General features: G+C 38.1%; 1 pseudogene; it reads right to left on the minus strand.

The window, feature by feature from the left end:
* Window positions 1-20,888: 20,888 nt before the first annotated feature.
* Window positions 20,889-21,007, minus strand: LOC118614219 (annotated as a pseudogene).
* Window positions 21,008-22,789: the final 1,782 nt, after the last annotated feature.

A 22,789-nucleotide genomic window follows, 5' to 3' on the forward strand; every position in this document is an offset into this window, starting at 1 on the left:
CTAGGATGTGACATGCTCCGAAACAGGACGCAGATGGGAGAAGCAAATCCTCCTTCCTCCAGCACCTGCAATTGGCAGGGCTTAATGGAGAGCCAGGTGGCAGAGCAGAAGAGTGATTTGCAGAGTTCCGACCCCGGCCTCACAAAGCAGAGTATAGAAGGGAGAGTTTGGAGCTGAAAACAATATATAATGTAATAATTGTCACAGCTATGTGCCTGGTTGATCAAGCCAAAACCATAAAGGTGATCATTGTTTCTGCCTTTTATTGTTCATCTCCAATTCATCAGCAGCACATCCTAAAAGTTCTGCATCCAAAATACATTCTCAATCTGCCCACTTCTCTCTGTCCTGGACACTGCTACCCCTCACCCCCACCCCCGACTAAACCACCATTTTCAGTAGTGGATGACTGCAATCACCTCCCACCTGGTATTTCTGACTCCTTGCTTCCTGAAATGTATTCTTCTCACAGTAACTAAAGTGGTCTTTTAAAAACATGAACACTCTAGTAACTTCCCACTGCACATAGAATAAACCCAAACTCTTCGCCACGGTCTGGATTGCCTCTCTCCCTTGGTCTTACATCACTCTAGCCACACGGGCCTTTTTTCTGTCGTTTGCACATGCCAAGGTGAATCCAGCCTTAATCCTGTAGTGTGTTCTTCCCTGTGCCTGAACCCCTTCTCCCCCACCCACTGCCCCTTTCACAGAGCCAACTTCTTATCTTTCACACCTCAGACACCTCAGCTCCAATATCACCTTCTCAAAGAAGGCTTCCCAGGCTACCCCTTTAAAATAGCACCTGTTAGAGGCAATTACAATGATCTTGTTCATTTATTTGTTACAGTGGGTCATTCCTCCCACTAGGATGAAAGCCTAAGAGAACGGGGACATTACTCTGTTTATCACTCTATCCTCAGCACCTTGGATAAATGCCTGGCAAGTGGAAGGAATTTAATAAATGTTTCTTAAATTATGAATCACTTTAGTTCTCAGATAAATTTTTCTTTATTATATAGATGATGAAATAAGGATGTAGAGAGGATAAACCTACTTCCAATGGCCCCCTCCCCAAAAGTTTTAAACCTAAATAGCTTAACTGTAGCCTAAACTTTTAACTTTAATACTACATTTTTAGCCTTTAATTTGTTCATGTAACACCTAAATTGCCTGCATCTCCAAAGGAACTATCATTTAAATAATTTTTTCTCCTCCTCTCCAGGGAAAAAACGTCCATTATCTTTCCATGGTATACAGTGAAAGCAGCCTTCTCATTGCAACTCTAAAAGTCATGAAGGTTGCATAATGTATGTTCCTTACTATTGAATTATATACTTGTAACTTACTGGATTTCGTTAACCAACGTCACCATAATAAAAACAATTTTTTTTTTTAGAGAAAAAGAAAAATAAATAAGAATCAAGAAAAAAATCGACAGCTGGCTTTTTTGAATGAGCGACATGGATTATTTTAAGGAGGTATAATTCTTCTAAATGCTGCCATCCACAAATAGGTTTTAGGAAAGAACACCGTAGGTGACATAAATCTTCCTTTCTGAAAAAGGAAACCAAGTGTTGGATTCCGATTAGTAAATGGAACACAATTGGTTCATCTGAGGTTTCATCTCAAATATGTCTGCTGATCTGAGTGAGCTGCTCAGAGTCTAGCTGATCCCCTTTCTCTGTCACAACTCTCTAGTTCACATAAAGAAGCAAGAAAAACATTCTCAGATCTAGTATCACTTAAAAAATTTCAAATTATTACTCTGGGATGGCTTTCACAGAGGTAGAATAAGCATTATCTCAAATTTCCCATGAGTATGCCAGCCATAATGAAAGGTTGCTAAGAAATACTTTATTTCCATCAAAGAACTACTTTGGGGAAATGGAGCCATGGGTGTTCCCCACTGCCCCAGGCTCAAAAGCCCTTCTTAAACAGGTTCATTTTAGTTCCTTGAGTATCAGAATCATACTGGAAAATCTCTACAAGATGAAATAGTAACATCTTCCTAAATTATGGGATTATTTTCTTTGCTTCAAGCATTTAGAGTATCTATATGAATCAGCCATGAGCACATATTTCAAGATATTGTCTGCACTCATTACCTTGTCTCTTGTTAAGCTGACAGTCTTTCAGATTGCTAAGATTTCCCACCAATTTACACAGCTCCTCACTTTCCAGTCATTTCTTCCACCAGAAATTGGCTTAAGAAGTAGAGAGGTAGGGAGCCTGGAATGCATTTAATGGGACACATGAGAAAATACTGTTTATGTTGGGAAGAATATGTAACACACTGCAAACATGCTGAACGTATTCTGATTCCCAAATCCGGTGTAAAAGTTTTCTGGCTGATGCCTAGCAGCGGCTAGAAGGTATAGGATGGTTAAACTGTCTTATATTATGCTTGCATAGCTTTTGCTTATCATGAAGATCAGTCCTGCTTTCATCCTACTGCCAATTTTCTCATCACAACAGGAAAAATCAATTACTCCAGTATTCTCTTCATACCACAATGGCAGGATTATTACAGGGGAGGCATTTTTCACCTTGTTCTTGTGTCTTTGACTTCCTGGGGAACACTACACTGCATCATTTTGCCTTATCAGATTGGCAAAGAATAAAAGCCCGACAGTACTAAAGGATGTAGGACAATGAGAGTAGTCATACAATGTTGATGGGAATATAACTTGGTAAATCCCCTTGAAAATTAACTTGTCAATATTTAGAATAATTGAAGATATGCATAACCTCAGACTTAGCAATACCACTTCTAGGAATAAACTCTCAACATTTGCGTGAGAAAACACTTATAGATTGTTCATTTCAGCCTTATTGGTAATTGTAAAATTGAAAACAGGATAAATTTCCATCAAAAGTACAACAAATTGTGATGTATTTAATGCAGTAGAATACTCTTTAGCAATTGAAACGAACTAATTAGAGCTGCACAGTCCAGCATGAACACATCTTTAAAATATGACGTTAAGCAAAATTTGAAAAAACAAATTGCAGAAGGATGTATATGGCATGAGACTGTTTATACTATGTTTAAAAATAAGCAAAACAATTATCTGTCCTGTTAGCAGATACAATATTGCATAGAATTGGCAAACACCAAATTCAGGGTATATATGGTCTTTTGATGGGTTATACAGAGAAATTGGGCAGAAAAAACAGGAGCTTGAAGTAAATCTATAATTCATTTTCTAAAATAAATACAGCCTGAAACATACAGCAAAATATTAAAATTTTACCTTTATGTTCTCTATACTTCCTATTTTTGGAATGTTAGGGGAAAGAAACCATTACTTCTGCGGGTAGTTTATTTTCATTCAGTCAATTGGGTTAAGCATCTTCCATTAGTCAGGCATTATGCTAAGAGCTAGAAATCAAAGAGTCCCTGTCCTCAAAGGACTTAGAATCTAATGAGGGCTGATCCTGAAACCACCCCCTCTGGCCTCATTGCAATTAATTTGTACTTCTGTCATCGCTTTCTGCTTTATAGTATGCTTTTAGGTTTAATTACATCTTTCCATCTATGGCAGTGCTATCCAGTAGAACTTTCTGCAATGATCAAAATATTCTATTATCTGCACAATCCAATATGATGGCCACAGACACTATGCAGCTATCAAACACTTGAAACATAGCTAGTGTGACCGGGTAACTAAATTTTTAATTTTAATCAATTTTTATTTAAATAACTACATGTGGTCAGCAGTTACCATACTGGACAGTATGGTTGTAGAGTGTACGCTTTCTGACAGCAGGAACTGTCTTTCTCATCTTTATAGCCCTGCTTCAAGTTTCACAGTCCTCTCCCCTAGGGCACCTAACCAGATACTCAGTCTCATAGAAGACATTTGATAAATGTCTGTTGAATCGAGTCTTGTTGGTACCATTAACCAGTAAGTGCTCCAGGATAATTAATTTAATCTCTGTATACTCATTCATGTATTTATCAAATGCATACTGTACACCAGTTGTGTTCCAAGCTGGTGGGATATAAAAATAAATAAAACATTGTCCCTTTCCTTGAGGAATTTATGATCTTGTCCAGGCAATAGTTCTTTTAGAAATAAACGGAGGGTTACTCCTGAAGATTTCTTAGCTCTCTTCCGCCCTAATATTCTATAAATATTTTCACTGAATTGTTCCCATGTGCCTATGATCACCTGGAAAGTTTACGCAAATGGACAATAAATAAAATGAAGATATCTAAGCTTGTCGAGAGCCCTTTGGTCTCAACCATTTATTCATTTGACAAATATTTACTAAACACTTTATATGAATGTTCTGATTGTTTCCTCTTCATCCCATTGGGGAAAGAGGGATTCTCACCCTAGGATTATTGTGATGGCCAAACACATAATACTCAATGCTGGACAGATGAGATTCAGAGCTGTTTATTAATCAGAGCCAGAGGAAGGAGGACATCACACACCGTGAAGAGCCACACAGGGGCTGCCCTCAGGAACAGAGCGAATGACCACTGTGGAGGAAGGTTTCGTATTATCAAAAGGGTGAGGTGCCCCCTTTTTCCTGTGGGAAGATTTGACTGACGCATTTGAATAATTCCATGGGCTGGTAGGGAATCCGCTGGTAGGGATAAGCAGGAAGTGTGCCTCATTCATTTGATAAGGAGAGTCGTTTGGCTGGGGGCTCTTATCCACGAGAGCAGAATAGGGCAGGGAACTTGCAGTTAGGCCGTCTGAGGTGGTCCCAGTTTTAACACACATTTCAAGGCAGCATATAATATTGAGCCTTAATTTTAGGCCTCATACCACAATGGGCCAGGCACTATACTAGGCACCCTTATGGGGAAGATGAGAACTAGTGGTTCTCGTCTTTATGGGTCTTATGGTTTAAGTTTCAGGGGTGTATTGGGGGAATTAGTGGACTATAATGTGATTTACAATAAAGATGTGTCTGCATGTGTCCCGGGACCCAAGGGAATGGGATGGCTTCTTTTGGCCACTAGAGGGCGTTTCCTGCTTTCTGCACAAGCTCCCGTTTCCTTGGGTTTAATGCAATTGTGAATTTAGTGCACTGATTGATTGTTCCGTACACATCAGAATCACTCGGGAAATTAAAAAAAAAAATTATTATGATGACATCGGTAAATGAAATCCAGTAAGTTTCAGGTGTACAATTCAACAGTAAGGTATATATATATATATTGCATGGTGTGTTCATCGCCTGGGAAATTTTTTAAATGGAGGTCTGCCCCCAATGATTCTGATTCCATAGGAATAGAACTGAGCTTGGGCCTCTATAATCTGACCATGTTTCTCAAGTGATTTTGGTAGGTGAACAGAGATGGATGACCAATTTAGTGAGACAACCTACATTCTGATTTTCAGGGTTTTATTTTCTCCAGCTTTATTGAGATACAATTGACATGTAACAGTGAGTAAGTTTCAGGTATACAGTGTGTTGATTTGATATATATTGTAAAGTGATACCACCATAGCATTAGCTAACACTTCTATCACCTCACTTAATTACCATTTCTTTTTTGTGGTGAGAACATTTAAGATCTATTCTCTTATACATTTAAGAGAATAGATCTTAAACTATAATCACCATACTGCACATTAAACCTTCAGAATACATCTTATAACTGGGTACATGAGTTTTATTCCTTTGACCAACATCTCCCCATTTCCCCACCTCCTGGCCCCTGATAACCAGCACTCTACTCTGTTTCTATGAATTTGGCTTTTTCAGATTCCACATATAAGTGAGATCATACAGTACTTGTCTTTCTCTGACTCACTTCACTTAGCATAAGGCCTTCCTAATGCATATGCTTTTAAGCATAATGAACTTAGCATAAGGCTGCCCTGAGTATGGATGCAAAATCTGCTTTGAGTTTTGAAGCAAAGTGGAGGTGGGAAGACTGACTCCATTACCAACCCCATGCATGCTGTGCTTGTCATCTGGGTTTCTATGGCCCCATGCTTGAAAACCACATCCTTTAGCTTCTGGCTCTAGACCAGCCCCTCTGGCCTGTTGGAACCTGTATGAGTGTTGGAGGCTTGTGGGGACCGAAAGAAACAGAAGGATATTATACCTGCCTCATCCATTTTCCTCTCTACCCACTCCCACCTCTTTTCCAAGCCAGACCAAAAAAAAAAAACCTTCTCTTCTCAAAAAGCAAATGCTCTCAAGCATTCACTTTTACAAGCAGATACCTGAAGGAATCAACAACCTGCAAATAGCTAAGTCTGAACAAAGTGTAGGCTCAGGTAGGGCACCATGCCACAAACAAATAGATTTGGGATATCATCCTCATCTCCTGACTTATTCTTATCTCATTCATTTCTGAGAAACAGGAAACAAGGGGCCATAATAATTGGAAACAACCTGATTTTTAATCGATTTAACCCTGAGTCACTGAGTCTTTAATTTTACTCTTTCTGTTAAGGTTTTATTGTGGTGGTTTTTGTTGTTATTGTTGCTTGTTTTGTTTTGCCAGTGAAACAAAATCTTAAATGAGTTCTTGAGTGATACTTTTAAAATCAGTGTAATTACTTGATTATAAACATTCCTGGAAAAAAGTTCAAAGGAAGACTCCGGGCAAAGAGAGCCAGAGTTATTTAAGGATTACAGACTTCCTTTCAAAGCAGTTATGCTAAATTATGAAAGATGTACTCCCTAGAAGTTCATCTAGAAAAAATAAGCATTCCACTTTTAGGTAGGCTGATAATCCATTTCCGCCCTCTGGGTGACTTAAGAAAAAAAAAAAAAGCACTATTCTATTTATTAATTGTTGTAACTTTTTTTTTTTTTAATCCCAGGGCTAAATTATAAATGTCCCCTTCCAACCAAGATGATTAAGTAAGGAAGCTGGTATATCTGGACATCGGAGCAGCTGATGGAGCATGCGGGAACCTTACCTGGCCCCAAAACTACTTGAGTTCCTTTTTTTTTCCGTTTTAAACCCAACCTAGAAGGCTCATTTCTGTGCCTATGCAAATTAGAAATTCCTCAGCGTTTGCTCCTGAATTACTCACTTGTATCACTCACTTTACCATACAAGAGTAGAACAAGAATTCACTGAATAACAACTCAAATGAGGTTCTCTGTCCCAATGCCCAAGACATCCAAAAAAAAAAAAGGAGAAGTATTCTCCAGAAGCATTAAGGTGTGTCAGGGTGTGGACTTATAAATTACTCTCTCTTGAACTAAATGTGTAATTAGAAATTCCATATCAGATATGCTTACTTTAGATGGTACAACCAGAAAGAATAACAATAACATTTCTATTAAAACGATAAGAAATAATCTGTTATGAATCTCGCCTCCTTTTTCATAGTTGTCCTCTATTTACAAAACACATTTCTAAGCAAATCACGCTTCTCAATAGAGTAGGAAAAAAGGTAGGCTTTTCTTTTTTTTATAATACCAAGTCACAATTTAAACAGTTAATAACAGCTACCATTTTCTTGAATGCCTACACCATGCTAGGTGGTCTACAAGCTGAATCTCATTTAACCTCCTAACAACTATTATTTTGCCAATTTTGTAGATGGGGAAGCCAAGGCTCAGAAAGGCTAAACAATGTGCTCAATTCACCCAATAGTAAAGGCTGGATGGGGTACCCAAGTACAGTTGTGTAAGTTGATCACTACACACAAAGGCACCCAGCTGAGGAGATAAGTAGAGATTGAAATCCAGTCTGTGATCCACTTGCCAATCCACATACCAGTAGGGCAGAGCCCAGCCAGAGGATGTACCTTATCTCGGTATGAACAAAGGCACTATGTGGGCTAGCTGAGGCCCGTGAATAACCTGGAGTCAAACCCATTGAACCAACTGACTTCGCACTGCATTACCTCACCAAGCTCATCTTCCTATACCTACAGGTCCCATACAGGTCACAAATGATCTTACTATTTTCCTCTGGTTGGGTCTGGGGGCGGCCGTAAGGGGGAGGATGATTCTCTCACTGAAAGGAAGTGGATGGATGCCCTGTCACTTTTGGAGTAGCCTGGCTTTCTGGTTTGATGGGAGGGGTAGTGATTGGGAGCAGCAGCAAAGTACTGTCCTGAAAACTGCCTGACCTCTGGGAATGTTCCTTGGCCTGCTTTATGGAGTCACTCAACTGTGGGAGTCGAGATGGCTCTGGATGAATGACTGCGAATGCCCTGACGAGAGCCGCCGCTTCAGTGCAGTGAGCCAACAAACAGGAATTCCTGCCTGACTCCACCACAGGCTGGCATCTTGACCTCTGGCCCATCACCTCAGTGACTTCCACATCTCATCTGAAAATGCAGACAATAATATTAAGTGTTTCTAAAGTCCTCAAGGGAACGGTGCTCAGGGGTAGCACTAGAAAACATTTGAGGGCAGGCAGAATTTATCTTTGGTACTTACAGTCATCTGTAGCCCTTGCTTCTCTGCTTCTCTTTGCCTTCACCATTCTCCTCTTTTCTAAGCTTTCTATCAGGAGGAGGAAACTGAGCCAATAAAAACCAGTTAGCATTATAAACATTAGGGATTAAAAATATAGATTTTCCCCAAATTATTCTTATTCCAAAGAAAAGGCAAGGTAGGCTTTGCACAAAGGATCGAATCACTATCAGGTGAATTTTAGCAGCAGATGAAGACTCGGGCCCTTCCAGAGGCAGTAAATCATGAAGGTATTGTGACTAAGGATAGGCTGCCCTGGGAAAACATTACAGTGCATGAACAAACAAACAAACAAAAAAATCACACGCATGTGTAAATCACATGTAATATTACAGTCACTAACATGGTCATTTATGAAAACTATGAGCCAACATCAGGGAAAACTTCCAGATATAATATGATATATAAAAAACAGGACCCCCTAAAATATGCAAGCTATGGGATACAACTACATTAAAATTATATACATATACAGAAAGAGCCTGGAAGGTAATATAGAAAAAATAGAGAATTGAATTCTCTATTGATATAATTTGAGGCTGGTAATCGCTTTTACTTGGTACAAGATATTTGTGACATTTCACATTTCTGTAGAGCTCTTAAATATTGTATGTTAATATAAACACACTATTGTCAACCAAATGCTTGAGAATCTTTATGCTGAGATGTTATGTTTATTCTAAAAAAATATGCCTAGGTCATTTTAAAAACAAGAACCTGGTTAAATAATATTTAATAACATTGTGACGACTCTGAGAACAGAGAACAATATGAGGCACCTTCACGCCTTAGAACTTTGACTTTGACTTTGACTTTGATTTAGAACAAATCAGAGGTATGTGCTTCATGAATGCTCACCAAATAGATTAGCGATTCCTTTCACAGCAATGTTCAGCTGAACCTCAAATCTCCTTTAGTTCAATTACTACCTTTGGGAGGGGTTTTCTGAATGAACCCTCAGAACCACATGCTGGATAGAGAGCTAATAAATACTCACATGTCATTCTCACTTTCCAAATAACAGACAAGATTTTCCCTATAAATGTAATTTGTGCTCTAACATCAAGGAAAAATTGCAAGAGAAATTTCAGGCACTGCAACTAGCTTTTAGTTTGATTGGCTTTATTTTTTAAAGGGAGCCTCTGATTTTTTCCAGTTCCCCCATAACCCACCCTCCTACTTTTCATGTCCCCAAAACCCAAAACAAAACAAAACAGAATCTTGTTGAATCGTAGACTGCCAAAGCTAACAGAAACTTTATGAATCATTTGTTTCAACTGACTCATTTTACAAATGAGAAGACTGTAGCTCAGAAGGTGAAATGAATGACTTGCCCAAGGTCACACAATAGGTTAGAAACAAAACCAGGACATTTTCTTTTCTTGGGGTAATTATCTTGCTCTAAGATCTTCCAGCCTATGGCATAAATTTAAATGAATGGGTTCCCCCTCCAATTACACAAGTCACATATGCCTGCTGTATGAAATGTGAAAAATAAAAAAACATAACAAATATTTGAAGAAGAATATAAAAATTACTCATAATCCCACCACCCAGAGATATTGACCATTAACATACTCTCTATTTAGTTCTGGTCCTTAAGACACTACCTCAGAAGCATTGGTGTGCACGTGGTTCTGCCTCATCACAACATGTGGCAGCAAGTGTGTATAGGGATAGGGGAAACTGTGCATGGCTGAGCCTGCTGCAAGATTCTGCTTCCCCATGGAACTTCCCCCATGGGGCAACACTGGCACGTGGAGCCCAGGGTAGACTACAAGGCAGGGACTTAAATCATGTCCATCTTCAGCCATATCCATCCCGGGAGAGAATGCCCGAAATGTGAGGGCTTCCAGTTCAGGACCAGAGCTGTATTTTCTGTCCACTCTCCTACACCTAGGTAATAGGCTTATTTACTTTTCAGCTTAAGAAGTACTCCTTTCTATAGGCTCAAATGCATGGGTCAAGGAAGTGTTAGCCTTTGATTCCTCCAATTATTACTGAGGACTGAGGCTTTTTGCAAAATTTACTTGTCAATAAATTGTGAACATTCTCCCACATCGGTAAACATTCTTCTATAGCTTAATTTTTAGTCTCCTTATAAGAACTCACGAATATATGAATCAGCTTCCTGTTTTTGGACATGTAAGTTGACTTTTTACAATTAAAAACAATACTGTAACAAACAAAGAGAATTGCTAGATAAAAGAGTAATGGCATTTTAAAGGAATTTCATACATATTGCCTAATTAACTCCAGAAAGGTGGTTTTAATGTTCAGTTCCTATCAGAGTTGGATTGGACCCTGTTGTAGGTCTGCCAAAATTTAGAACTCACCTCTTTCCTTGATGTGTGTCTCAACTTGATTAATCATGAGGAGACAGAAATCTCAGATACGAGGAGACAGAAGTTTCAGATAAAAATAGAAGCAGTCAAAGGGTTTGTCTTGTCCCTTTATTTCCTACTCAAGACAGAGCTAAACAACATTCAGATATTCTCTCTGCTCCCTGCCAAGGGGACATTATTTTGATCGTCTGAGCAGTCCAGGACTTCAGAGCCGACTCAGTGTACTTAGAGAGGACAAAAAGAATTTTGCCCACGAATCATAGCCACACTCAATGGGGGGATGTTTCGTCCGTCACCTTACCTGGGTCAGAAATGGTAGGTGGAGCTGACATCCAAGCATAGCCCCTTTCTTCTTTTGGGCAGACTCAATACCAATTCCCTCTCCTCGTTTGAGACACTGTCCTCAAAACAAAAACAAAAACAAAACAAAAAACAAACAAACAAAAAACAACCATTTAACAGTAATCAAATAAATTTTCTGGACCAGATGGACGTCTCACAGCAATTCTGCAAATATTACATGTGTTTTTTTTTTTCCTTCTCTACCTCCAGGGAAAAGGAGTCACAGATCCTAGTGTAAGTTGCTTACTGTTGATTCACTTTATCTTCATAATAGCCTGTTGTCGTGGGTAATATCACCATCATCACTTTTATTGTACAGATGAAGAAACTGAGGGGCAGAGAAGGCAAATAATTTATGACTCGTAGATGGCAGAGCTGAAAGCAGGGCCTGGCTCTAGAGACCATGTCCTAAAGCACACCGCCTTCAGTTCTGCCTCCTCCGCTGACTGAGGTCTCCCATAATAGACCCTTTATTTTTCATTAATAGCAAAATAGACTTAGTCATCCTCAATTATTGCAGTGCTCCTCAATTATCCTTACACCTCCGTCTGAATCTTTCCTTCCTACTCCCTATTCTCTTTTCTTGTTTATCTCATTTCATCTAGTTAAGACCATGTCTCTCTGTCCCTCCCTGTATGTGGTTTTAAGTTCTCTCACCTGTGTTTAGAAACTTGTGAAATCACAGTGGCTCAGAGTGGCTCAATTTCTTTTCCTGCCTCTCAGCCCAGTTTTCAGGCTGACAATGGTTAGTCCATATTTTAATTGGAGTTATATTTCATTATGACTGTGGCTATGGCAGGTGTGATGCTCAGGAGAAAATAAATAGAATTGATTTAATAAACATTTCAACACCCATGAAAGGTATTTCCATTACTCACGCTGACAAAAAAGACTTTTACTCGGAAGCGTAAGGGAAGCAGGGAATAGAACGATACATTGTGTTGTCGGCATGTTTGTATTAAGGTTCTTTATGAGAGTTTCTCATCTGTTTGCATGCCCTTCCTCCAAGGCACAAGTATGTGCTCTCTTTTGCAAGTGGGATTATTGATATTTGAAGAGGTTAGGTGATCTAATTCAAGTGAGTCTGTGATGAGGCAGAACCGCGTGCACACCAATGCTTCTTACTGCTAGTCCAGTTGCTGGTCCACGGGCCTGTGCAGTCTGGTTCCTTGCTTTTGATATATACATATATATATATATATATATATATATATATATATATATATATATAATCTCCAGACGATCTTAACTTGAAGATTAACTCTTCATATGGAAAGGAAACTTTTCTTATTGGCAATAACCATGCCAAGATACGTGTGATAAATTTCTTAAGGAACATCGGTCAGCTTGAAAAGAAAAATCATCCACATTGCCTACATTTATCAGTGATATCTGATAGGAGGATCAGGTACCAAAGAAGTAAAAGATGGGTCTGAACCTCATTCTATGCTGCAACTCTTGCAAACCCCAGATATGCTGGCGGCTTCACACAAGGTACCCTATCTGCCTGGAATACTCCTCCATTTGTGCTTCCTTTTCTTTTCCTATAAAACATTCTCTTCCTCTCTCCTCTTTGTATGGTCATAAGATATAATAATTAATGAATTGTCAGAGATATAATGATTTTTATATAATATGTAAAAATACATTGTGTACACGCACATGTATTGTGCATATATATGCACACACGCATATGCATAAAAGTAATTGTGTCTATTTTAAATGAATTGTATTTATTTTTGTCCCGTTTTTTTCTTGGCTCACCCCTTCTCCCCTCTTCTCCCTCTTCTCACACGAGCCACCCTGTATCCTTCCATAGTTTTATCATTACGCATATAATCCTATTTAAATAAATACACATGCACATTTATACATTTTATAAGGTGTGTGCCATTTAAAAAAAAAATAAAGATGAGATCATTCCTGCTTCATGCTTTCTTCACCCAGTGCTTTCTGGTGAATTACAGCTGTACAAGTTTACTTAACGGGATTTAAGTAAACTTGTACAGCTGTAATTCAGTCTTTTTAATAGTTTCATGATATTCTGTGGGTGAGCAGTACCATAATTTACTTGGTCATTCCCCTACTGATGGACATTCACGTTGTTTCCAGATTTTTGCTACCAAGAAAAATAGTGTAATAAATATCACTAAATATCACTTGGTCTGGTCATCTTATGCACTTTTGATTTGATTTCTATAGGTTAGATTCCCAGGAGTAAAATTATGGATAAACATATACAGACATTTTTAGTAGCTGTTACCTGATTGCTCTCTGAAGAATCTTTTTCTAGCCAATGTAAAAATAAATCTTTGTATAAAATACTTCTGACATTAATTTTTTAACCATTATTTGTATTAAAACATGTTTTCTAGATATAGAAGTTAATTACCCTATTCATTACCTCTTTTATGATATGAGTTTTTAATTTTATATAAAACATCTATGTTTTCTGTTAAAGCTTCTTGCTTTTCCTCTTCCCTCTCTCACCTAATCCTTTTAATTAACACTGACTCAGCTTTTCAGAATCAGTTCAAATTCAGAAGTCACCTCCTGTGTATCAACCATCTTTCCTTCCAACCATGCCAAGCAGAGGTAATTCTCTCTCCCCTGTACAAACTTACTTAGCACATTGTATTGTATTTGTCTGAGTTTGTCAGTGGCACTAGACTACAAGCTTCTAGAAGGCAGAATCAGTGTCCTATTTACCTTTATTAAGTCCAGCACCAAATGCAGAGCTACTCAATTTTTACTGCACAAATAACATATTTTAGTGTTTTTATGTAAATTCTTACTTTACACTTACCTAGTTTAAGTGACTTATTTAGTGCTTCTAAAAAAAACCCCTGAAATCGAAAGATTAGATTAACTCAATATTCTTGAATGAGATTACAGCAATGCATATTTGTGTTGTTAATATATATTTTAGGGGGGAAAAAAAAGCAGAGCATTTACTCATTTCATCACAGAATTACTACATAGAGGGAATAAGAAGCAATGTGTGTTTTTATAGACATTAAGTCCTTGTTCAAAAATGAAATGCTTCCTTGTGTGATATTCATACTTTTGAGAATGTAAGATTAGATTGATATTGATACAGTTCTTAGATGGCCACCAATCTCGAGGCTACCCTGCTGCCTTATAGAATTTTTATTTGCTGTTTTCCTATCAGAAAGTATCCTATTGGGTAAAATTTCCTGTAGATATGTGTATAATGTACATATAGGTATGTTATCAGATCTTCTCTCATACTTTTATCTTTTGTCTACTCAGTGATTATTGGGGAAGAAAATTTAAATATATAAATATTAAAAATGAAAGGCTTGGCTTTGAAAATTCTTTATCAAAAGCTTTTTTTCTTAACATAACCAGCCAACTTGAAAAATACTACAATAAAAATATAAAGAGGTGATTATCTTGAAAAATAGTGTTTGTTTATGCTTCTGTAATATTTACTATTTGGAAGGCAACAGTAAGTTCAAATTTATCTTAAAGTTAAATTTATTTTAAATGAGCATGTAGTTCCTGGCAAATAATAGGTGCTTCACAAATATTTATTGGATCAAGGACTGATGAACTATGGTAACTGACAACCTCATTTATAACTTTGTTATATTTAGAGTTGTTTTAAAATACACCCAACATCCTCTAACTGATGGCTTTTTAAAAAAATTAATTCTCAAATGTACCTTTGGCAGAAACTAGTATTGCTCATGGACCTCATGGACCTCAACAGGAAGCCTATGTTTAGCTTCTTTCCTCTGGAAACTTAGTGCCAAAAGCAGCTTCTAGTGACAAACTTATGGCAACATTTTTTTTTTTGTTTTTTTTTTTAAGCATTGGCTCATATAAATTTTTTGTGGTTTTGGTGCCAAGTGTAAACAAACTAAAAACTAAAACTAAATCTAAAAGCAAATTCGTCTCCAAACTTTGACTCAGGAGTATGGGCCTTAGTCTAGACATTATTGGGCAGATGATATGCATACCAAGGAAGGTATGAAGTTTGATGTGAGGAGCAGTTCCAAAAAAAACACAAAATGACTTAAATCTTGTGGCGCCGTTCAAGGCATTTGGAAGAGAAATCAGAGAATAGAATTCACTTATAGAACCTGTCAAGCAATGTATCAATTCTTTAATGACAAATTAAAATATAAAATGTTGCTCAATCTTCCCTTCAGCCAACATTCTTCTCTCCCAACATCTGGGAAACTGGGCAGGGGAAGAAGCAGATTGCTTCTAATTATCCAGTGGTAGCCAAAGATTACTTAAACTTTCGAGGTATGAATTGGAACCAGGGAGAATATTAAACATAGTATATAGTTTTCACAAACTTTTCACAAATCTTTAGCTTGGTAAATAAATGAAAATAAACAGCTCCAATTTGTTTCTTTTGTCCTTGATATTATCTTCCAAACACTTGACCCTGATAGAAAATTCTTCTTTTATTGACCACCCTTATTAGGATTCTATAAATCTTCCTTGGGTCCTGGAGAAAGAAACAGCCCTACTGGTGTACCCCACAACAAAGTGGCTGAAATACAAACATGGACATGGGGATGGAGAGATGATAATCTGGCTGTTAGAGGCATCTAACTCCAGTGACATTTGATACAATTAATTTATAGGCAGTTGGAGTGCAAAGATGAATCAAAGATGGAGACAACCTTCCAGAACTCTCTTCTGCTTCTAGAGTCTGGTCTCCATTCTCCTTAAAATAAGACTCTAGACTAGCTTAACATTCAGTCTTGTAGTTTTCAGAACAGCTAATTCGGACCATGGCAAATTTGTTTCTTTTTTTACCCTAGGAAACTCTAAGGCTGACTCATGAGCCTCCCCAAGATCTCCTAGGGCTGATGAAATTGTGCCTCCCTTGGGTTCTCCATGAGGCTACTTATTAACACTTAGCTAGAAGTGAAAACAGCATAACAATCCTAGTGCAGCTTGCTCTTTTACAGGTCTGGCATAGGTAGCCTGAAGTCTCACTTCAAAACAGAGGAGTATTTAGAAACTATCATCTTGGGGCCTTATCCAAAAATGAGTCTGAAATAGTTCCATTTTAACATCCTGTTGCACATATGAAAACCATTCTATACTTGGGAGACTTGTGAATTTTTTGTCGTTGTTTCACTTTTTAAAAAAAATTGGCAGCAATGTATCTATTAGGAGCTTTGCTTTTAAATCTACAAACTAGAGTCAAACAGAACGAAATGAGATAGCCAATGATAAGTCCTTAGCATGGTGCTTGGCACATAGTAAATGCTAAATAAGTGCTAGTGTTTGTATTACTATTATTAGATATCTTTTCACCTACACGAAGAAGAAGAACTGAATTTGAGCATCTCAGTTGGATTTAACATTTCAATAAATATTTAAGATCCACTTAGCCCCTTTGATTTCTATGAATTTGATGAGTGTATATGAGGTAATCACTCTAGCACTAATTCTTTTCACTAATTACCAGTGAAAGCTATTTCACTCTTCTTGGCCCACCAATGGGGAAAATCCACTGATTAGTCTAAGGATGAAGGATGATAAATAAATATATATAGCCCTTAGGGCAGTGGTCCCCAACTTTTTTGGCACCAGGGACTGGTGGTGCTCTTATGAGAATCTAATGCCTGATGATCTGAAGTGGAGCTGAGGTGGTGATGCCAGCACTGGGGAGCATCTGCAAATACAGATGAAGCTTTACTTGCTGGCCCACCACTCACCTCCTGTGGTGCAGCCCAGTTCCTAACAGGCCACGGGACCGGTACCAGCTGTGGCCCAGGGGCTGCAGACCCCTGCCTTAGAGAACAGTACCATCAGTACAACTGCCTAAATTTGAACATAGTTAGTAAATATTTTTTGGAAAAGATCTTAGAAAGGATCCATTCACAGCCCCTGTTCAATTCCCCCTCCCCCCACCCTCAAGAACATGGAGTTTCATAATCTTTGCTCCAGTAATCTCATTTTCTTCATTTGAATCCTACAATGTTTCTCATGGTTTATTTTTAAGTATGTTAGTTTTTTTAAATTGATGTGTAATTGACATATAATATTATATTAGTTTTAGGTGTACAACATAATGATTTGATATTTGTATGTGTTGTAAAATGGTCACCACAAATAGTCTAGTTAACATTCATCGCCATATAGTACAAAATGTTTTTTTCTTATGATGAGGGCATTTAAGATGAATTAATTCTCTTAGCAACTTTTGAATATACAATACAGTATTATTAAGTTATAGCCACCCGCTGTACATGACATCCCCATGACATTTATTTTGTAACTGGAAGTTTGTACCTTTTAACCTCCTTCACCCATTTCACCTAACCCCACCTCTGGCAACCACAAAGCTGTTCTCTGTATCTATGAGCTTGGTTTTTCTTGTTTTTGTTGTTGCTTTTTAAAAATTCCACATATAGGTTAGATCATATGGTATATTTTTTTTGTCTGAATTATTTCGTTTAGCATAATGGCCTTGAGTTCCATCCATGTTGTCACAAATGGAAAGATTTCCTTCTTTTCGATGGCTGGATAATATTCCATTGTGTATGTGGGTGTGTGTGTACATATATATCATATATCATATATATCAAGTCATCCATAAATGGACACTTAGGTTATTTCTGTATCTTGGCTATTGTTAGTAATCTTTAACGAACATAGGATGCATATATCTATTCAAATTAGTGTTTACATTTCTTCAGATAAATACCCAGAAGTAGAATTGCTGGATCATATGATAGTTTTATTTTTAATTTTTTGAGAAATCTTCATAATATTTTCCATAGTAGCTGCACCAATTTACATTCCTACCAACAACGCACAAGGGTTCTCTTTTCTCCACATCTTCATCAACATTTGTTATTTCTTGTTTTTGTTTTTGATTTTGATAATAGCCATTCTAACAGGTGTGAGGTGACATCTCACTGTGGTTTTGATTTGCATTTCCCTGGTGTTTAATCATGTTGAGTATCTTTTCATGGGCTTGTTGGCCATCTGTATGTCTTCTTTGGAAAAACTGTTTATTTTTTAATAGTATTGTTTGTTTGTTTGTTTGCTATTGTGTTGTATGAGTTCTTTGCATATTCTGAATATTAACCCCCTATCAAATCTATGATTTGCAATTTTTTTCCCCCATTCAGCATGCTGCTTTTCATTTTGTTGATGATTTCTTTGGCTATAGAGAAACTTTTTAGTTTGATGTAGTCTCACAGGTTTATTTTTGCCTTTGGTTTTGGAGTTAGATCCAAAAAATTGTCACCAAGACCAATGTCAAGGAGCTTACCACCTATGTTTTCTTCCAGGAGTTTTATGGTTTCAGGTCCTACATGCAAGTCTATAATCCATTTTCAATTACTTTTGGGGTATGGTATAAGATAGTGATACAGTTTGTTTGTTTGTTTGTTTGTTTGTTTATTGCATGTGGTTGTCTCAATAGCATTTGAGTATGTCTGTTTTATATTATAACCAATGTACCTTGCTGTCATCATCAGAATGTAAAATAAGAGTACACTCTTTTACTTTTCAATTAAGAACTCAAAGCCTCACCTATACAATGATGATTTTTATCTTGCAGAGTTGTTCCTTTATAAGCTAAAATCCCTAGGAGGTTATTCAATCTGATAGCTGTCTTGTTGCCTCATGGGAAACCTGCTTGGCACACTGGAGTTCCACATCCTCTGTGACTATTGCTGAGGTTCCTGCAAAAAGAGGTGGTTCAATGTGATGGACATTCTGTAATGCATGTTGAGAAGTGTGTAAGAACGGATGTAACAAAGATGTTTTTACAAGTGCAAATAAACAATCACACACACGTGCGTGTGCGCACGCGCGCGCGCGCACACACACACACACACACACACACATCCAGCACTTGCCTAGAGCCTCTGTTTTGATGATGGAGGCTTAGTTAGTGGTTTCTTTAAAGGGAGCAGGGAGGTAAATACAAAATAAAGAAGTGGGTCTGACTCCCATGTTATAGCTCTTTGGTAACACAGCTCTTTAAGCTTACATGCACTCTTGGTCATTTCTCCAAGGCCACCGACAATGACAGAGTGGCTGGGAGAGGAGGGTCTCTAACCCTAGCCACAGGTTGAATCATCTTCATGACAATCCAGATCCTAGAGAGAAAATGAACCACTAAACCAAACTGACCTTTCCAGAGGTAAGCTTCATTCTTGAGGTCAAGGGCTCTCTCCTGCTTGGTGGCCTTGAACAGGAACCAATTTAATCTACTAGAGATGTTTTATTAACATTACGAAAGGGGATTGGCACCCTTCTCCTTCTCCTTCAGATCTCCTTGACACTTGTATCAGTTTGCTCATTTCTTCCTAGCAACATATGGGTCCCTTAAAAGGGACCAAGCCAGTACAGCTTCTCCAGACAAAGATCTGTGCAAGGCAAGTGGATATAGCCCCATCTAGAAAGAGAAATAATACTCATTAAAATAGTATTCATTGTTTATGTTTGCATAAACATAGTTTCACTTAAAGAGGTGGGGAAAGGAAAATTAATGGTGTCCTACATTGGGCATCTTGCTACCTGAGATGTGGTTGCACTACCTAACAATTTCAAAATGTGTGATAATTGATGTCAATAGTGGGAACATCTAAATTCCGAGGTAAAGTTACTGCTACCAACCAGGAGTTAGATATCAAAGAAGTTAGCAGGAGGACAAATCCTCAAGGTTGTCCATGCTGAATGAGCTGGGAAAAAAATAAGCAAGCTGCATCATTTAAGGGGCTGACTGACCTCAAAGCAGATCTGGAACTGCCTCATACAGCACACACCACATCCAATAATTTGGTGGTAGTTCACAGGCAGTGATTATTATGGTGGTAATATCCCTATTATCAGATGAGAGAAATTCCTGACCTGGATGCCATACGTGCTGAGTCATCTGGCATCCTCCGCAACCCACACCTCCCACTGCTGGCTGCACAAATATGTGGTTTCAGGAGGTGATTTAAATAATTTGTTTTTGAAAGATGCTTTGTACCACACACAGGAAAAAAAAAAATCCATCAACGCACTTAAAGCTGACCATTTAATTCTTCTGCGTGGAATGAAACAATTTTGTCTGTCGATTTCTTCTTTACTTGGTAGTGAAGGAGTGACAGAAATTGGCTAAGGTATATACTATTTTTGGTACATAATCTTGTCTTAACTGGATGGAGCATGGCAGCAATATAAAATTTTAAACCGTTTGAAAAACACAAGGTCAGAAGCACAAGAAAAAGCCTAAATTTTCCAATTGGAGTCTGGCTCCAACAGAGGTTTACAAAATATCAAAGGTGACAAAGCTTCAAGTTGCAAGACAAATTTTGGCTTCACTGATTAAAAATTGCTAATATTTGTGACTCGCCACATTTTCTACTTTTTTGTATCCTTCACTATTTTCTACGGGTAAAACTCCATAGTCCTTTGCCTGAAATACAAAGACCTTGACAATCTAGTCCTAATCCTCTATCTAACTTTACATTCCACCCTGCACTCCCTAAAATCTACACTCTAGTCTCATAGGACTACCCACAATTCCCTGTCTCTAATGAGTAAGATAACATAGTCTATACTGTTCACAAGATTTTTTATTTTTTAATCTAAGAGGCTCTTCCTACCTTCTCAACCTGAAAATAACTTTAGTTCAAAAGCCACCTCCTAAGGAAGTCTTTTTTATTTTTTTTAATATTCAATTATTTAATTACTTATTTATTTTTAAGTGAGGCAACCCTAGTTGACCTCACACATTGTAAGGACCTTGTCAATTTATAATCCCTTATTTTTTATTTTTTAAACCTATAGCACCTGAGCTTCCCAGGTGGTCTCCCATCACAATACTAACCAGGCCCAACCTTGGTTAGCTTCAGAGATCAGAGAGGATCGGACTTGTTCAGGGTAGCATGGCTGTAGACTAAGGAAATCTTTAAAAATGGTCATTCTCTCCTCTGTGCTCCTATAACACTTAGCACTTAATTAAACTATTTAATTTTATCACACAGTATTGTGATTATTTGTTTACTTATCTTTCTCCTCTGTTAGACTTGAGCTCCTTCAAGGAAAGGACAATATCTCATTCTCTACATCTGCCCTGGGCCCAACAATGTTTGGCACAAGATATTTACTTAACAAATATATGTTCATTGATGTTGGCTATTTAGGACTTGCTTAACAATCCCCTTCTCCTGACCTAGAAGCAAAGCACCCAAATACCAGGCGTAGCCTGGCTGAGTTCTGAGACTAACCCTGTAGTTGCCCAGGAAGATAAGAAGATAATTGCACTCATGTGATAATAGAATCAAACAGATGTTGATGTTCAAACTGCCCTGAACTAATGACCCAGTTATGGATCCCGGGCTTTGGTCTTGGGAACATGCTTTGACTCATCACTAGATCTGCACTTACTCTGCGTGGCCCCAATCCACTAGCTTACAGCTCTCACTGGGGTCTGGTAGCTGTTTCTTCTCTTGCCCCTTCAGGGCGGGTAGTTTAAATGGCTTCCTACTCTACGCTTCTCACGGAGTGCATTACCACCCTTCACCTTTGCGAGCGTACTGGTTAATGAGGGTGTCATTTGTTAGCTGCCAGCACACGGACTTCAGCGCGATCGTTAGGGTCTCCCGAGACTGCGAGCCTGCATGCCCTTAGGCGTCGTCGCAGCATCATACTTTCCACATCCCACGTTCCGCTTACCTGGTCAGACTTTCATCCTTTGGCCAATGCTGCATCTGCATCCTCCGGATTGGTGCCCGTGGTACATGAAGCAGCTGTGGCTCTACATAAATTGTCTTGCGATGGAGAGAGCTGGGTCTATTAGGAGAATAACTGCCATTGTTTGGATTTAGCTGCTCAGTTTCAGTTCCTCACCTGTAAAGAGGAGAATAGCAACACCTGTCAGGATTGGTGCAAGTATTAAATAAGGTTGTGTATGTTAAATGGCCAAGTAAGCTGTAGATAGTTTTACAAATATTAGCCATTACATAAGTATTTCCAAAGCTTGACACTCTTTCCATTCATCTTTATTATTACATGTTCCCTTCTGCTAATTAATTTTCTGATCAGTAGCAAATCAGTATCTTAACTACTACTATAATCCCGGTGGTCTAAATCTTTGTCCCAAAAAAAGAGGAATGGGGGCAGGGAGGGGGGTGAGGCAAAGCAGAGGCAGAATATAACAAGTCATTTTCACTCCTAAATAGAGAACTCTACCCCAGGGGCCTTGCAATTTCTCACTTATTAACTTGGGATGGAGAATTGGCAGAAAAAGTCATTCCTGTGGTTTGCGTCTGTGGACCATCAACAGAGACTTTGCTCTGGGCTGAAATAGACAGTTTAGAGTAATTGTGATAGAATGAAACCAGAGTAAAGTGTGGGCAATCTGCTGATTTCTACAGCACTTTGAGTCCCATTTGTTCCAGATCTCCTCCAGACCTCAGACAGATTTTAGGATTTTAGCTGAAAGAGTGGCTGGGACAGCTGGACAGCCTGGCAGAGTTTTAATAGGTTTTGAATCCTGACTTTCTATTTTACCAGACAAAGAAGCCTTTAAAATATTTAGAGAGCTCTAATTACAAGCAATAATGAAAGACCTCTTAAAGAAGTCAAGCTTCATATAATTATAAAAGATTAAAGTTTTTAAAGAATTTACAGGTTTAAAGAGAATGGTTTAATTGCATTGGAAAGATTAAACTTTGGTT

Source organism: Rousettus aegyptiacus, unplaced genomic scaffold (genome assembly GCF_014176215.1).
Source record: "Rousettus aegyptiacus isolate mRouAeg1 unplaced genomic scaffold, mRouAeg1.p scaffold_m13_p_2, whole genome shotgun sequence".
Taxonomy (NCBI): Eukaryota; Metazoa; Chordata; class Mammalia; order Chiroptera; family Pteropodidae; genus Rousettus; species Rousettus aegyptiacus.